Genomic DNA, 16,945 nt, shown 5'->3' with positions numbered 1-16,945 from the left:
ACGAAAATCTGCTAGTAATATTTTGACATGACGAATTTTACTCCTAAACTGCCGATAAATCCACTGGTAAAGACGCAGATATGATGAGCGAAAACTAATGCTCACATATATTGATAAGTACACCAGATCGTTCAAGTAATACCACGATGAGTGGATATCGTTCCCACGAGGATTAACATATTAAGGCAACCAATGTCTAATTAAATTTCTAATTAGATCAATTGAACCATAGATTTTGGATTGTGGATTTTGAAGAAAAGAAGAAACAGAGAAGACGAGAATGAGAGAATGCTTTGAAGTTGGAAGAAAATCAATAGGTGAGGATGTTGAACGCCTCAGAGATGTTTGATTCTTGAAAAAATAATGCTTATGCTTTCTTATTTAATTCATGCAAAAATCTTTCACAGCAAATTATTTATAACCAAACCCTAATTCCATGGTGATTTAGTTTCTTTAAACCCAATTAATCGCCAATTTCTTGGTCAACTAATCAACAGAAAAGGTGAAGAACGGTTTTGATTTTAAGCCACACAATTCTCAAGAACTATCACTAGCCAAATTATATGTCATTGATTCAAACTAGATCTAGATAATTGAAGATTATGTGACAATTTTCAAGCTAATTCCGAAATTAATTTTTCCAAATATAAAATCAGAATCCAAGATAGAATTAGAATATTTTCCAATAGTTTTAACCATTATTAATAAAGAACAAAACTCAATCTTGAAAAAGTAAAGAAGCATGAATTGAAATAAAAAAAACACTTACATTATTAATCCTAAAACCAAACAGAGCTCCTAACTTCAACAGAGGAGGTTTAGTGACTTATGAAGAAGAAACTAATCCCAATGATGAGAGAGGTGTGTGATCCGGGTAGTCCAGATTGCCTCTCTTGTGAACCTCGTTCACTTATTTATATCCTAAGTCCTAAAATTCAAATTCAAAACTAACCCTAATCTTATCTTTAAGAATGATAAGATAACTACCTACTTAAATTCAAATCAAATCTCAATAATTCAAATCTAATATAGAAATAAATCCCAACAATTAAATTTTTGTTTTTCTAGAAGAAATTGATAATAACTAATCTCTTGAATCATTTGAATCTTGAATCTTTGGATGAGATTAAGGCTTATGATATACTAGTATTTATAATTTAAAACTAGAATAATTAATGAAAACAAGAAAAACTAAATTTGTATATAAAGAATATGTTTATATAAAAGGTTTAATTACTCTGCAGGTCCCTATAGTTTCACCAAATTTTTAATTAGGTCTCTATACTTTTTTCTTTTCAATTGGGTCCCTATACATTATTTTTTTTTTAATTTAGTCCCTGTTAACATTAAACATAAAAAAAATGTTAATAAATTGTGAAATTACTTGTATACCCTTAGGAACTCAATTGAAAAGAAAAAAACGTATAGGGACCTAATTGAAAATTCGGTGAAACTATAAATAATCAATGAAAATTATTCATATAATTCCTTTTATTTTGTCACTATTATTCTTTTTGCTTATTTATATACAAATTGTACCAAAAATCTCTTTTATCTGTTTGCAGCTTCTTTTCATACTGTAGTAGCAGTCGAAATCTTGATCTCAGCATAGAACACAACGGCATAGCCTTATTAGACATATTAGGAATTTACAGGATCAATTCTCAAATCTCAACACAGTTCAATAACTACAACATTTAATCAATGGATCGGTTTTTACCTAGAATAGCTCAAATTTTTGTTAAACAAATAGATATAACATACTCAATCAACTAAAAAAAGAAGAAATTATCACTATATATTTAAATGATGAGTAGAATCTACTACACTACAACAAATTTAAACAACAATGATTTAAAATGGGAGACATGATTTACTTATACAATTCGAACAATTTCAAAACAAAACACTTATACTGATTATCTAGGTAGAATATTTGAAATTAATACTTCATTGACCAAAGGATCCTTATCAAAAGCATTTGATTTGGCTCTTCTTTGATATTTCTTCCAACTGAAAATGCAGGATGATTAGGAATAGAAAGTGTCATTGTCTCACTCGCTAGCATAACAACCACTGTGGACATTGTTGGCCGATCTACTGCGTCTTCTATTGTACACACAATAAACCAATATGTAACCTTAGATTTTTAAAGCCAACTAAGCTCTCAATCTACATCTATAATCTAATTATATTACAAACTCTACAAGAACATAAAATTTTCCTTCTTTTCCTCCTAAATACATCTAAACTCTGAAGCATTCATCTTTCAAAAAATTCTCCTTCTTTTTCTCCTAAATCCATTGACTTCCCGGGGACATCCTCATGCTTAGAAGGCTTCTCCTTGCCACCCACCAACCTCCCCGGGTTCCCAACCGTGGTATTCCGTAGTGGCAATCCCTGCAGTCTCTCCAACCACCAAATTTGAACACAAGCAGAGAACTAGAATATATATATATATATATATATACCAAATTTGAATAATTGATGATAAAAATGGAAAACTCTAAAAGTAAAGCAGAAATGAAAAACAAATTCATAATTTGAGAAACAAATAGAAGTTGCAAACAATTAAGCAAAACTGAAACTGAACTACAAATTCACACAACTTAAGAATTCATAGCTTGAGAGACAGGAGCTGAAAACAACTAAAAAAACTGAAAAAAAGCAACACAATACGAATAGAACACCCCTAAAACATTCAGCTTCTCCTTATTTCCAATCTCAATCAATCAATTCTCCCTCAAATTCAACTCTCTTCATCACAAGTTCAACTCTCTTCATCACATTCTGTTTTACGTTTTTCTTAGAGTAAACAAATTTGCCAAAGTTTATTTTGTCACAACAAGCTCATGCATAAGATGGATGTTATAGAAACTAGTGGTTCAAAAAGTTCAATACGTTTAATAATGGTAAGATTAAAATGTTTATATGCAGAAAAAGTTCAAAACTATATATGCATGCAAAATTGACATATAAACTCATTTTGCACAACCTCACAAACTGTCCCCTTTCAAAAACCAAGAGATTAAAACGGGACGCCAAGATGAAGAAGCAAGGTTGGAATATCATCATATATAGAATATCATTAAATATATTGATCAATTAACTGGCTACACAAAAGATAAGAAAATATAACAAGCACCACAAGTAATAAGCAATTACAGCTAATTCTTAAATACTTGATATTAGTCCTTTGAAGATCTCACCAGTTCTCTGACCCATCAGCCAAATAAGCTCCATAGCTCCCCACCGAACCTTAGATTAGAATAGGGCATTTTTCTTGAAGATTCTACCATCATCATCGATACCCGAAGAGTAGAGCAGCAAGGTGAGGTGCGGCCAAGCGAGGGAACGCGACGGAAGCGATGGCTAGGGACGACGACAAACAAGTGATGGCTAGGGTTCACTTTTGGGACAAAATGCTAAGGGTTAGTTTTGGTATTTTAAAAAAATGGGGGTGGATTTAGTTAGTAATTCTAATCTAATTAGGAGAATATTCGATTTTTAAACAGAATATTCTGTTATCTCAAACGTTTTTGTCACAACAGGGACTAAATTGAAAAAAAATTAACGTCTAACGACCCAATTGAAAAGAAAAAAGTATAGAGACCTAATTGAAAATTCGATGAAACTATAGGGACCTGCAGAGTAATTAAACCTATATAAAATAATAGAAACATAATTTATAATTTTTTTCTTTCTTTTTAAAATAATTAAACTTGTTATATATTTTTTAATTAATTTAATTTTAATATAATATTAGATGAAAGATTTTATGCATCTGTTTAATTATGTGTTGTAATTTAAATATTTTTTATTACTATTTTTAAAAATAAAAAATATATTCTAAATTAGTTAATTAATCAATTTATTTTAAAATTTTATATGCAACATAGATACATATAATAGAACAAAAGATATAAAATAAGTAATAAGAATGAATAAATTGAGAATAAAATAAAATATATAAAGTCATGAAGAAAATAAAACATTAGATTAATATCTAAACTATAATTGTTTGAATTAAAATTTACAATTGAAAATTTTAAAAAGTGTAATACCCGGTCTAACCGAAATTAAATAAATAATAAGTTAAATAGGAGCTGATATGGTTGGAAGATTTGGCAATTGGAATTTGATAATTTAAATATGATATTTGGATTCAGTGAATTTTTCTGAGTCGAAAAACATAGTTTTCTGCGTAAAAGTGCGTAGTGGAATTTTGACCGGCAGTACCGGCTGAGATCTGTCTGGTACTACAGCTGAGGAAATTGATTATGAGTAAATAAGATTAAGAAATGAGGAATTATAATTAGGGAAGATAGAAATATCTAAAGTGCGATTTAGAGCGCTAATCTTAAAGGTTTTAGCCCAAAATTGGGCAAACGGGCAAAAAATAAGTGAACCGGGCCTAAGTGGGCCCAAGACCCAACATATATAAACATTAGTTATGAGCATTTCAGCTCATTTTATCCTAAAAAGAATGGTTGGGGCGCTGAAATTGAGAAGAGAGAAGAGAAGAGAGAAAACCTAACTCTCTTTGATCTTCAAACCACCATAACTTGAGCTACGAAGCTCCGATTGACGAGCCGTTTACGGTCACGCGTCGCTCTTCTTATCCTCTACAATTCTATCTAAGTTTTGTGGTGAGTATTCCATTCATCTCTGTCCAGTTTTCGAAATTCCCCACTGTTACACGTTTTTGGGTAGTTAGTGTTGAAATCTTGTGATTTTGGGTGTTTAGGGATACTCCAACATGGATTCTAAGCGGGTTCTATCCCTACTTCATATGGGCTGAGGTAAGAAGCGCTTAAACCCTTGTGATTTGTCATTTTTATGAGCCCTAGGTTGATGTATGTAGGTGATATTGGTTATATTAGTGTATTTGGTGATGTTGGTGCACAATTGGGAGATTGGTATTGCTTGAGGAGCTTTGATGTGGCTTGGAGCTAAGGTTAGTGAAGACTTCCAAAGAAGAGGCTCAATTGGTTTGGCTACAAGAGGTACGGTTTAAGTTTCATTTAAGTACCGTGTGTTGTGATGAGAATTCCTAGGCTAGATGCCCCTAGGATTAAGTTTGGATTGTGTAAATGGTTGGTGCTAATATGCATAGTTGATATGTAATGTGAATTAATGATTGGGTTGAGAATTGTGTGGCCTTGTATGCTTGGTGTATTGGGAATTTGATGTACTGGGTAATGAGTATTGATTTGTGGTTTAAGCATTTAAATTGTGAAAATTGGGCCGGAGGCCGTGAATTTTAGGCTGGAGGCCGGAAAGAGGTAAGAAAGGTAAGTTGATGTGTGCATTGTATGATGGCACAAGTGATTGGATGAATTTCAGATAATGAATATATGAATGATTAGGTTGGTTATTGAATATTAAGGTTTGAGGAGTTGAAGTGTGGAATTTGGTAATTTTGGGCGAAATTATGTAGATGAGGTATGTTTGGTTTGGTTGAGATATATTATGTGATCATATATGTGATTATGATTATTGATGCCTTGATGGTATGATGATGCATTAGAGATATGTATGTTGTGATATATGCTTGATGAATGACTAAGGTTGATTTTTGGGAGAAACCACGTGATAGTGAGTATGATGTTGATTATGTATAACGATGGTTGATTGGAAATGGTATTATTGGAAATTGGATGAGGAAGGATGTATGACATGATATTGTGTTTGTCCTTTAGCCATTTGATTGAGAAGTGTTAAAATGGTTGGATGTGGCTTTGGGAATTTTGGTAAAGTGTCAATGTGTGAGTTTAGGATGGCTTGATGTTGATTTTGGAACATTTTGATTGATTTCAAAAAGGGTTGAAATTGGCATGTTTTGTTTGATTTGAAAATAGTTGAGAATGGCTTGTTTTGAAAATGGCACCTTGTGGTTTTGTATGAAAACATGGTTTTTGGGTATATTTTTATGAGACATAACTTGGACTACGGATCTCTGTTTTGTGCCAAATTTGTTTAGAAATGAAATTGGATCCGGGATGTCCATGCCGTTCGAAGAACGGGTGAAGAACGATTTAAAATGAGAGAGTTATGTCCGTCGGAAGATTGGGGGTTGAATTTGTAAATTCTGCAGCTTTTAACTTAGAAAATTTTTAGCAGAACGACCCTCCGCGCGTAGGCGCACTTGGCGCGTACGCGCCGTTCTTCAAGAAAGCACCATCCACGCGTGCGCGTGGTGTGCGCGGGCGCGTCGATGCGCTGCACCAAATGCCCAGCCATTTTCCTGAGAGTTGTGCCAGTTTTGTGCCTGGGGCACAAATGTATCCGCGCGTATGCGTGGCTGATGCGTGCGCATCGTTTGGCTATTTTTTAACCCGCGCGTCCGCGCGTATGACGCTTGCGCGTCGATGAGTTTTGTGGCCATCCACGCGTGCGCGTGGAGTGCACGTACGCGTGGCCCTGTTTTCATGCCAAAGTTGATTTTTGAGTTTTTAAAGCCAAATCTCATACTTCTAAGCCTCCGATCTCACCCCTTATGTATTAAATCATTATGATATGCCTAGCAATGAGAAAGGAGCTAGGGGATGTGGTAACTTGCGAGTGAAGCAAGGGAAAGGGTTATGATCAATGATGATCAAAGATGATTATATGAGATATGGAGGATGACGGTGGAAGTACCGTGTATGCCATGAGCCGAAGGGCTATATTTATTGATAAATGGCCGGTTCTTGATTGAACCAGGAGCCGGATGGCTGAGTTATTGCCGGGTTACGGCAAAGCCATTACTGTTTATGGTTGAGTATAAATGCATATATGATTAATGAATGAATGTGTTAAATGGATAATAATGAAAAATGCTGAAATATGATGTGTGACCCCGGGTAGTAGGCAGTGGCGTTGTCCACTTGCTCCGGGTATGAGACGGGAAATGATGTTTATGATAAATGGGTTTAATTATGGAGTTTTGAATAAATGTGTATTTGTGATACCTGGGTAGTAGTAAGGGTGGTGGTTCGTCCCACTTGCTCCAGGTTAATGTTTGAGATTTGATAACAGTGATGATTGCTTCTAAACTGAATGAATGTATGTTTTGAGATCCTGGGTAGTAGCAAGGGTTGTGGTTCGTCCCACTTGCTCCAGGTCAGAGATTGTGATGCCTGGGTAGTAGCGGCAGTAGTGGTGAATCCACTCGCTCCAGGTTGAGCTTTTGAACACCCGCCTGGGTAGTAGCCGCAGTAGTGGTTATTCCACTGGCTCTGGGTTGAGCGGGTAGTAGCAAGGGGGTTGTAGCTTAAACCTACTTTCTCCGCAATGGGTGTTTCTGTCCAATGGTTAGCTACCAGGACATGTCGGGTTGGCTATATAACCGACAGATGATATCATCAGCCATAGGGCAGGCATTCATCATTTGCATATGTTTGAATTGTTTGGGTTTGCCATTTGTTTTAGATTTCTACATCATATATGCCATGCTACCTGACTATATGCTACTTGTTCTACTTGTACCATATTTGTGTATTACTTGCCTGTATTGCTTGTGTTTGTACAACTGAGAGGCCACTCATGCTGATGTCGGTGGGTGTTGAGGGCTGTTCTTGATGAGATGAATTGATGATGCGATTGCATGATGATGATGATTATTGAATGAGATAATTGGAACTCCCTAGGTAGACGCAGTGATGTAGTTTCACTAGCTCCAGGCGAGGGTATGATGTATTGATATAGAATTGCTGAGGCAGAACAACTGGTGATGGTTTTGCTTATGATTCTGAGTCTGATTCGTGAAGAGTCAGCGAGTTGGGAAACATGTGAAACATGAATTAAATTTAGCACTCCCTTATGACAGTTGCCTATTCACGGATTAGCGAGAACCTAGGATGAATAATTGGTGAAGAAGCTTAGGATGCTTAGTGAGTTTTTATTGTAGTGCATTGTATTTATTTGGCACTTTTACCGTACTGGGAACCCATGGGCCCGGGGTTCTCATTCCGTATATATCTCTTGTTTTTCAGATACAGGTCCAGGTGCTCAACAGTGAGTTGTGGGTCGTCTGAGAGACGGCGAAGATCTTTATTTTCTCTACTTTGTGTTTTGCTTAGAATCTCTCCACCTTTGTTTTGGAAAGGTTATATTATGTATTGAACTCCTTTGAATTTGCCTATAGAGGCTCTCATGTTTCCTTCGGGAGAGATTAGGATATACTATTGTCAGCTACTTTCATACTGTACCCTAGCCGGCCTAAACTTCGCGGGTCGCGACTAGTGGCTATTTACTTATGTTATATATATCTATCTGTTATCCATCTCTTATCTCCTCTGCGACTTGTCCGTATATCATTTTCGGCTTCACGGTTTATCTTTTGTTGTCGAAACGTGAGTGATACATCTTCGCGATTTTTATTTCTACTCTTTTCAGGCTTCTCGGTTAATACTCCTTTCGAAATTACCTATATTTATTTATTAAAAATCCTCCTGAGAGTCGTACCACCGTAATATCATTGACTTATGACTCGAGCATAAGGATTTGAATATTAAGGTGTTACAAAAAGCGACACAATGAAATTGAAAGATACATAGAGTCATAGAGAGCTATATAAAAAAACATAAAGAATTTAAAATTTACTTTTTGATAAAGAGAAGATGACCATTTGACAAAGAATAGAAAAAAAAGGTTGAAAATATAAAAATAAGAAGAGAGTTTAAAGAAATAAAAGAGTGATGACCCAAAAACTAAATTTGATTAGGTTAAATAATAGTTAAAATAATAAAAAATAAAAAATTTTGAGATTTTGACCAATTAAATTTAATTTATTTGTAATAGGATTATTTAAAATTTAAAATAAAAACATATTATATATAACTATTTTAAAAAAAAAGAAAATACAGTGGGGCAAGTGCCCCCTCATGCTACAAGCTGGGTTCGTGCCTGGTTATGACTTTGAGAATTTAATTATCCTCTCATTAAAAATAGCTTTAGATTAGTGACAACATTGTGATAAATTACATTAGCTTGTTTGACTAATTTGCTTCAATTTTTTCATGAATTTTTCATGGATTTTCAGATATTAGAATTTGTGATAAATTAGGTAGAACATATTTGATAGCTACATTTCGCATGCAATTCATCGTCGCCAATAAACAACTTGGATTTTATGATTAAATTTGTGACAATTTATTCAGTTGCTAAATTAAAGTAACGACGAAATAAGGACTAACATTTTTTCTCACAAATTAGAAGAAATATAAAATAAGCGAGGAAGTTTTTAATTACTCACTTAAAAAGCTTTTGATTTATGACTCATTTGCAACTAATTACATCTAAAAGTTTCACAAATCAACTTTGGATTTGCTATAACTCTGCGACTAATTTCTAATGAGATTAGTGAAAACTTTGCTACAAATTGGATAGGATATAGATATTATTTTGCGATAAGATTGCAATTGCTATCTCGCTTGCTAAATAAAAATTGTGAAGACTTAGCGACAAATAATTTTCACTCGATACTTAGCAACTTGAAATTAGAGAACGAAGTAGGTGAGTAGCTAAGGGGTTGTGAATTTCTCGCTAGTGAAGTTCTACTTACTCAATATCTAAATTTTCACTTTAAAGAATAATTAGCAAAGAACATTTTCCCATCTAGAAGATTATCTGTTGCGATAAATTACCGACGACTATTTTTCGTCGCAACCTAACTTGAAATTTTTACGATATTATGCAACGCATTAGCGAGGAACTAGTTGCTCGCTAAAAAAAACTTGGTGATGAATTTGTTAGGAAATTATTCGTTGCAAAGTGAATTTCAAGTCTGTGACTGCTTAGCTAGGAACATTGTTTCTTACTAATACAACTTTTCGGACTAAGTTTATCTAGCGATAAATTAGTACGTAAATTGTTGGTCACAAAATGTAGGTAAATTATGGCTAAGAATTAGCTAGGAACAAATCTCTCATCAATTGTATGTCAAACACTTGCAATGGAATAGTGACATTCATATCCTTCGCTATTTTACTTTTATTTGATTAAATTTCTAAGTGACCAATTTGCTAGAAAATTGTTACTTGCTAATTAATTTGTGTGAAATTTGCGAGAAATTTTTCTCATTCTTCTTTTAGCTATGAAACTCAATTTGTGAGAAACTAACTTCATCGTGAATCTCTCACTAATCAGTTGTTTTTCTTGAGTTCGAATATTTTGTGACCATTCATTAATTTTGTCATTAATATTCCACCAATTCCTTGCTAGTTGGTGATGGATTAATAACAAAAAATGTTTCTCACAAGATTTCATCGCTAATCTATCAAATTCTTGTAGTGTATATCTGTTAACAGAGCATTGAGTTGGCACGTTAAGTTGCTAAGGGTTAGATCCACGTGACTTGGAGATTTCTAGAGAGAAAGAGTAATGGCTATAATAGTTGGCAAAATTTGATTTTACCTAATTAAACTCTTCCAATTGATGTTTCCTAAACAACAACCATATTTTCCCAATGTTGAATGGTCATCTTTGTTGATAGGAAGATGATGGAGATAGAAAATCTACATTCAGGGAGATATGTGAGGTCGTGATCGCATGGGGCGTCTTTTAGGAACAATAATTGTGGTAGATTGGAGAAGATTCTTGATTAGTGTCATTGTGGGATGCATCACATGCTTTGCTGATTTGAAACAGAAGCAAATCCTAAAAGATCCTTTTTAGTTTCTCAAATTATAATGTGAGTTCTATCTTATTCGATTTTCTACCTCAATCTTTTCTTATTCAATCTGTTCTTATTGGGTATTTTCTTCTTGGGTATTTTTTTTTCATTATTGTTATTAGATTTGCAAAATGCTAGGAGAATAGATTTAGTTAATTTTTGTCATTTTTTTCTCTAATTTTAGTTTCTAATCTCGTTTTAGTTTAATTTTATTTATATTTTCTTGTTCTACTTTCTTAGTTCATTATTAATTTCTTGTTAGTTTCTTGTTATGTTATTTAGTTTATGAATTCTTATTGGATTTATGTTTTTTATTTATGAATTTGATATTTTATGCTTTATTATTTCTTAGTTGAGTTGCCATTGAATTAGTATAATGGGTAGTCATAGTTTTTACTATTTCTTTCAATTTATGAAGTTTTGTATTTATGTCTTGCAAGTGTTTGATGAAATGTCTCACTTAATTATAGAGTAGATTTTACATTCTTGGCTTGGGTTGGAAATTTGGGTGATCTTGAATTATTAATGTTCACGTTGATTGATAAATTAGAGATGTTAATTAATCTTATTTCCACTAATACTAATCTTTTACTAATTTCAATTAGTAAGTTAGTTAGGACTTGTAAATTAGGATTAATTAAGTTTAATTGACTTTTCTCAATTTTTAGAGGCTGGCGAATTGGGTTTTCTCTTTGTAATTATCATGTTGTGGTTAGTGATAAGGATAGTAATTCTTAACCCTCGACCCTTGCCAAGATTTTTTAGAATTTAAATTTACTTTCATTCCCTAGTTAATTGCTTTAATTGCTCCTAGTTTGATTTCTTTTGATATTTAGTTATTTCTTACTTCTTTAATTTCTTGCTATTTCAATTTTTGTTAATTGTGAACTAAACTCTGCAATTTTCATAGCCAATGATTGAGTATTGCATTGTGATTTCAAGGAAGAATGACTCGTGATTAAACTCTGGTTATTATTTTAAATTTGTGACATTTTTAACTAAACTTCAAGAGTGTAAATTATTGGTTTAGAGCTACAATGAATCTTGAGTCTTTTAAATTTGTGAAATTTTAAAATGGTTCTTAGCATTCATCAAGTTTTTGGTACTGTTGCCAGAAAATTACAATGCATGTGTGCTTATTGTTGGCTATTGTGATTATGTGAATAGTATAAATAGCTTGCTTTTTGCTTGTTTTCTTGCTTTTACTAATAGTTAGGAGTTTATTTTTTGCTTATTGATATCCTATACAGTGTAAATATTGTATATATGCTTTTTTTTTTTCACTTTTGGATAGCTCTTTTTTATTTTATTACAAAAGAAAAAATAGAAAATTTCAAAATTTAAAAAATATTATGGTCTAGTTTGGTAGCTACTTTGCATGTTGTATTCTAATAAGTATGTATATATTTGCATTTTACTTTCCATTCATGCATGCATATAAATTTTATTGTTTTAGTCACTTTTCAGTATTTTTGATGTACAAATAGGTGTTGCCCTATTTTTCAACCAACCCAGATTTTTTTAATATTTGGTCTTTCGAAATTTTTCGACATTCTAAACAAGACTCACTTTATAAGCCCTATCCTATTTTTGTAAAACTCTATCATTTTGACCACTTTTTTAATTTATTTTTATTTTTTCATGCATTTTCTCCTATTTTTATTTCTCTTTAAGTTTTTTTTTCTTCATCACATCATCTACTAATTTTTTGTGCATAATTTTATTAGTCATTTTAGTTATTTATGGTAATTTTTAGTTAGCTCTTACAGTTTATTTTATCTTATCTCAATTTTTTTTGTTATTCTTCATGAATTCTCATCTTTGTGGCTTTGAGTTGTATGATTGTGACTATATTATTGGAAATGATAACTTTAATAATGGTTCATACTATGGGATGAAAATCACTTAAGGAGGGAGCCACATTCATATGGACAATCTTCATGGCATTAACCTATTCCACACTATTATGATCACAATCCTCCTTATGGTACGTACCAATTTAATGGTTATGGTGGTCTTTGCGATGATTATGAATCTCAACCACCATATTCCTATGACTTCCATCCTCAACAATATCCTCAATTTACACCCTATCACCACCAAATACCTCCATGAGACTCAAATTCATATTCACCTTACCACCACCCTTATGAGCCTCATGAACAACACCTTTGGAATCACAACCTCCATAAATACCACCTCAATATTCTTATTCTTATGAGCTACCTCTCATACACTATGACTTTTTTCAAAGACCAACCCTTTTTTTTTTCATAATCCTCAATGGAAGAAGCTCTTCAACCATTAATCCAAGAACAAAAAAAGTTTAAATCTATCATCCAAAGGAGAGACGAGCAATTAGACTGCCTCAAGGAGTTAATGGATTGAATTGCTACATGCATACTTACCATCTCTTCTGTTGTACTACCATTGGACGTATGTGCGAAAATAGAGTCAACCAAAGAGAATGGTGTAAAAAAATATTGCATTCTCAATTAGAAGAGGATGAGTTGAGAGATTCATTGCTAAAAGATGAGATTGTTGAGTGCATTAACTATTAGAATGTGGTTGAACACTTAGAACAAGTTGAGATAGCAAGCAAACTTATTAATGAAGACCTTGTTGCTCTTTCACTATTGCAATGGATATATATCTTGATATGGAGAAAAATTTGGAAGAAGTTGGCGAATAAGAGATAAAACTTGAAGAAGCTTGCAATGAGTTGGAAATCTATGAACAAGAGTCGAAGGGGTAGGAACTATCATGGTACATCCATTGGGAATCTCTCTTGCTAAGTCACCATCTAACACACAATTTGAGTGGGTAAAAATCTCATCTTTTAACTTTCTTGGCCCACACTAATATGCTCTGTTAAAAATAGATGGCCAACTTAGACCTCTTCTTGGGGTGCTAAGCAAGAAGGAATTGAATGTTGGGTGGTAACATAATCAAAATTCAACAAGGGTGGAAGGTCAAGATTTGAGATCCAAGAATGGTCCAAATCTCATTTTAAGAAAGTCAAGGCTAAGACCTAGAGTTTAAGAAAATATTTAGGGTCACATCTACTCCAAGAGAAGCATAATGAGCAACAAAAAGGTAGATTGCCTTACAAAGTTTGAGACCCCAAAAATAAATTCACCAATAAACAACTTTGGAGACTCTTTATTTGTGTTAAAATTCTTCAAAGCTTGGCACACATGATTTGGGATCCTAGAGAGAACGTCAAGTTCAAACATTTGTGGGCAATTAAGGAGCAATTCAAGCACAAGCCATCATGACAAAAGTCTTACCAACCGTCTAACTTAAGGACGTTAAAGAAAAGTGTTAGGTGGAAGACAACTCACCAGGATAATCTTAATCCTTAACTCTTTTTATTTTTGTTTTTATTTCATGTTAGTTAGATTGTTGTTGGAGTTTGTTTAATCTTGTTCTACTTTTTTAGGGTATATTTATGAGTATGTAAATGTTCGTTTTGGACCTAGAATACGCATATAATAGATTTTTGTTAAAAAAAAAAAAGAAAATACCATAAGTCTAAGTAAGTTAGTAAATATATTTGTAGTATATAGTTAACTTAGAATGCTTTCCCATTGCTCCCAACCTAGCATCTTGCATGAATAGAAATCATGAATTTTAATAATAGTTAGTAAAACTCATGTTTTTTATTGATACATTGAGAAATTTTAATTATTTCTCATTAAACTTGAATTTTTTTGGATATTGTGTTGCGTATTGTTCTTGTTTTGATTGATCATAGAATTTATATTTGTGAGATTTTGAGCAGAAAGTAGTACATGTATACACCACTTAAACATTATTTTCTTGTGTGATTTTAGTCTTTTCTTACATTTGTAATCCTACCTTGTCTCATCCTTTGATTTTAATTGGCATTGCATGTATATATTTAGAATGATTGAGGCCTTAATTATTTTGGAGCTGCTGACCATATAGCCTACCCCTTACATCAACTCTCCACTTTGAGCCTCCTGTCCCTTTTTATTGAAATATAGCACAATACAAGTCTAAGACGAAAAATCAATAAATTATCTTGAACCTAACTCTCTAGGTAACTTAGGATATTATATATGCTTAGGCATAAGATAGGCGTGTTGCATGAGGACATGCAATAGTCAAATATTTGAAGCATTAAATATTTCTCAATTGTATATATTTAAGTTGAGTATTATCAAAGTTCTAAAACTAAATTCTTAGATCCTATAAGGTTTAGGATATTTTGTTGAGATGTTTAAGTACTAGCCTTTCTCTTTAAATTCTGTTATCTTTTGGAGATTATTGCATGAGGACATGCAATAATTTAAGTGTGGAAAAGTTTATAGAACTCAATTTATTGACTAAAAAATGCATATTCATTTGGGTTTTAATTAAATTTTTTTCACTTTTCATGCAATTTCAATTGATTTTGAATTCTCTCTTCTAATTTTGATAATTGATAACTTGAATGAATTTTGCCTTTGATTTGAGCATAATTGGTTTAATATCCAATTCCTGCCCGTGACGAGTTTTGTTTGAGTTTCCGTTTTGAAATAGAGGGCATTGTTTAAGAAAAATGCATCACAAAGAGCTATAGTGATTGGATTGGAACAAACTTAGAGTTGTTGGAAAGAAGAACTTAAGTTCTACAACTTTTATAGAATTCTAAACGATTCTAGGTGTGTGTATTCACAAGCAAAGATTAGTTCCAAGAATGTTTTGGATGTTGTAAATCTTAAGCTCTTCGTATTAATCTAATCATAACTTGAGCTACTGAGGTCCAAATGAGACGATTCTAGTAGCATTAGAAAGATAATATTTGGGACTTCAAAATGATATACATATGTCTATATGAGAGAGAGAGAGAGAGAGAGAGAGAGAGAGAGAGATTCTAAGAAAATTATTTTAACCTAAAGTGCTATACATTCTAAGCATGAAGCATGGAAAGTGGGTTAGGATTAATCATGTAGTGATGAGTTTTGGTTTTAAAAGTGTATCTTATTATTTATAGGAGCTAATTGATGAGAGAATTATTGCTGGTCTAGAATTTCTCAATAGAAAAGAACTTTGTTGCAAGCATAGTCTAGACCAACAATTAACTCTCAATCAAAGTTTAATTTGTTTGTCACAATGCAAACCAATAAAAACTGAGAGTATTAAACTTCGAGTCATTCTCCCTAGGAATTGCAATCAAGTGCTCATCATTTGCTATGGAAAATGGGATTTTAGATCATAGTTAACGAGAAAATTAAATGACAAGAAAGTAAATAAGCATGCAAGGAATTAAACTCAAGGCAAGTAAAGCAAAAAAAAAAAGGAGTTCAAATGGCAAAAAGGAACTCTTGGCAAAGGTTGAGATTCAAGACTTCCTATCCTAGTCATTGACCACAATCATGGTATTTGTGAAGAATTAACCCAATTTAGTCAACCTAACATCGAGGATAAGTCAAATAGGCATAATTGATCTCAATCCACAAGTCTTAGCCAACTCACTAATTAATTTAGTGAAAGACTAGCATCCGTGGAAACCAAATCAACTAACAACCCTAAGCTATCAACTAATATTGGACATCAATGACTTAAGGTCACTAAAATTCTCAATCCAAAGCCAATAGTGTGAAAAACTATACTAAAATTAAAAGAGATATTTAATCAAACACTTGGCATGTGTAACACCCTAACTATCAAAGCTCACACTTCCGGCTGTGCGACTCTGATAGCTCGGACATTACGACGACTCTTATACTATTTAATACTAAAATATGAGCCTGTTTAAAACTTTAAACCGCAATACCGCTCCAAAAATACTTTCGTTCGATAACGTACATCCATACATACCATACAACTTACAAAAACTCTCAAAGAGTATATACTTATACATATATGTATATTAAATAACTTTACAAGCATTAACCAATACAATTCCTATCCCTCTTACAGAAAGTATAAAGATAAAGGCAAGGGAATAATAAACAATAACTCAAGCAATACAAAGCATCGTGACAACAACTAGATAATCTCTTCGTGACTTCTGCGTCCAATCCTGAAATGGGAAATTTGTAGGGGAGTGGGAACATCATCCTCGAAAGGGTTCTCACCGTAGGGTTGCAGAATTACTATAATAGGATACAAGAGATAAAATCGTTACAGTGATTGATAACCGCCTTATGTATCTTTTCAAAAAACAACAGTTTATTATAAAAGAGAAATCTAAAATCTTCTCTAAAAGAGGAACCGTTCAATTCTTAAAAACTCAAAAGCCTTTCAAAAGGGTTTATCTAAGCTGAACCAAATTAG

Source organism: Arachis hypogaea, chromosome 11 (assembly GCF_003086295.3).
Source record: "Arachis hypogaea cultivar Tifrunner chromosome 11, arahy.Tifrunner.gnm2.J5K5, whole genome shotgun sequence".
NCBI classification, from domain to species: Eukaryota; Viridiplantae; Streptophyta; class Magnoliopsida; order Fabales; family Fabaceae; genus Arachis; species Arachis hypogaea.
The sequence above is the reverse complement of the archived record's forward strand: the minus strand, read 5'-3'. Positions refer to the sequence as shown.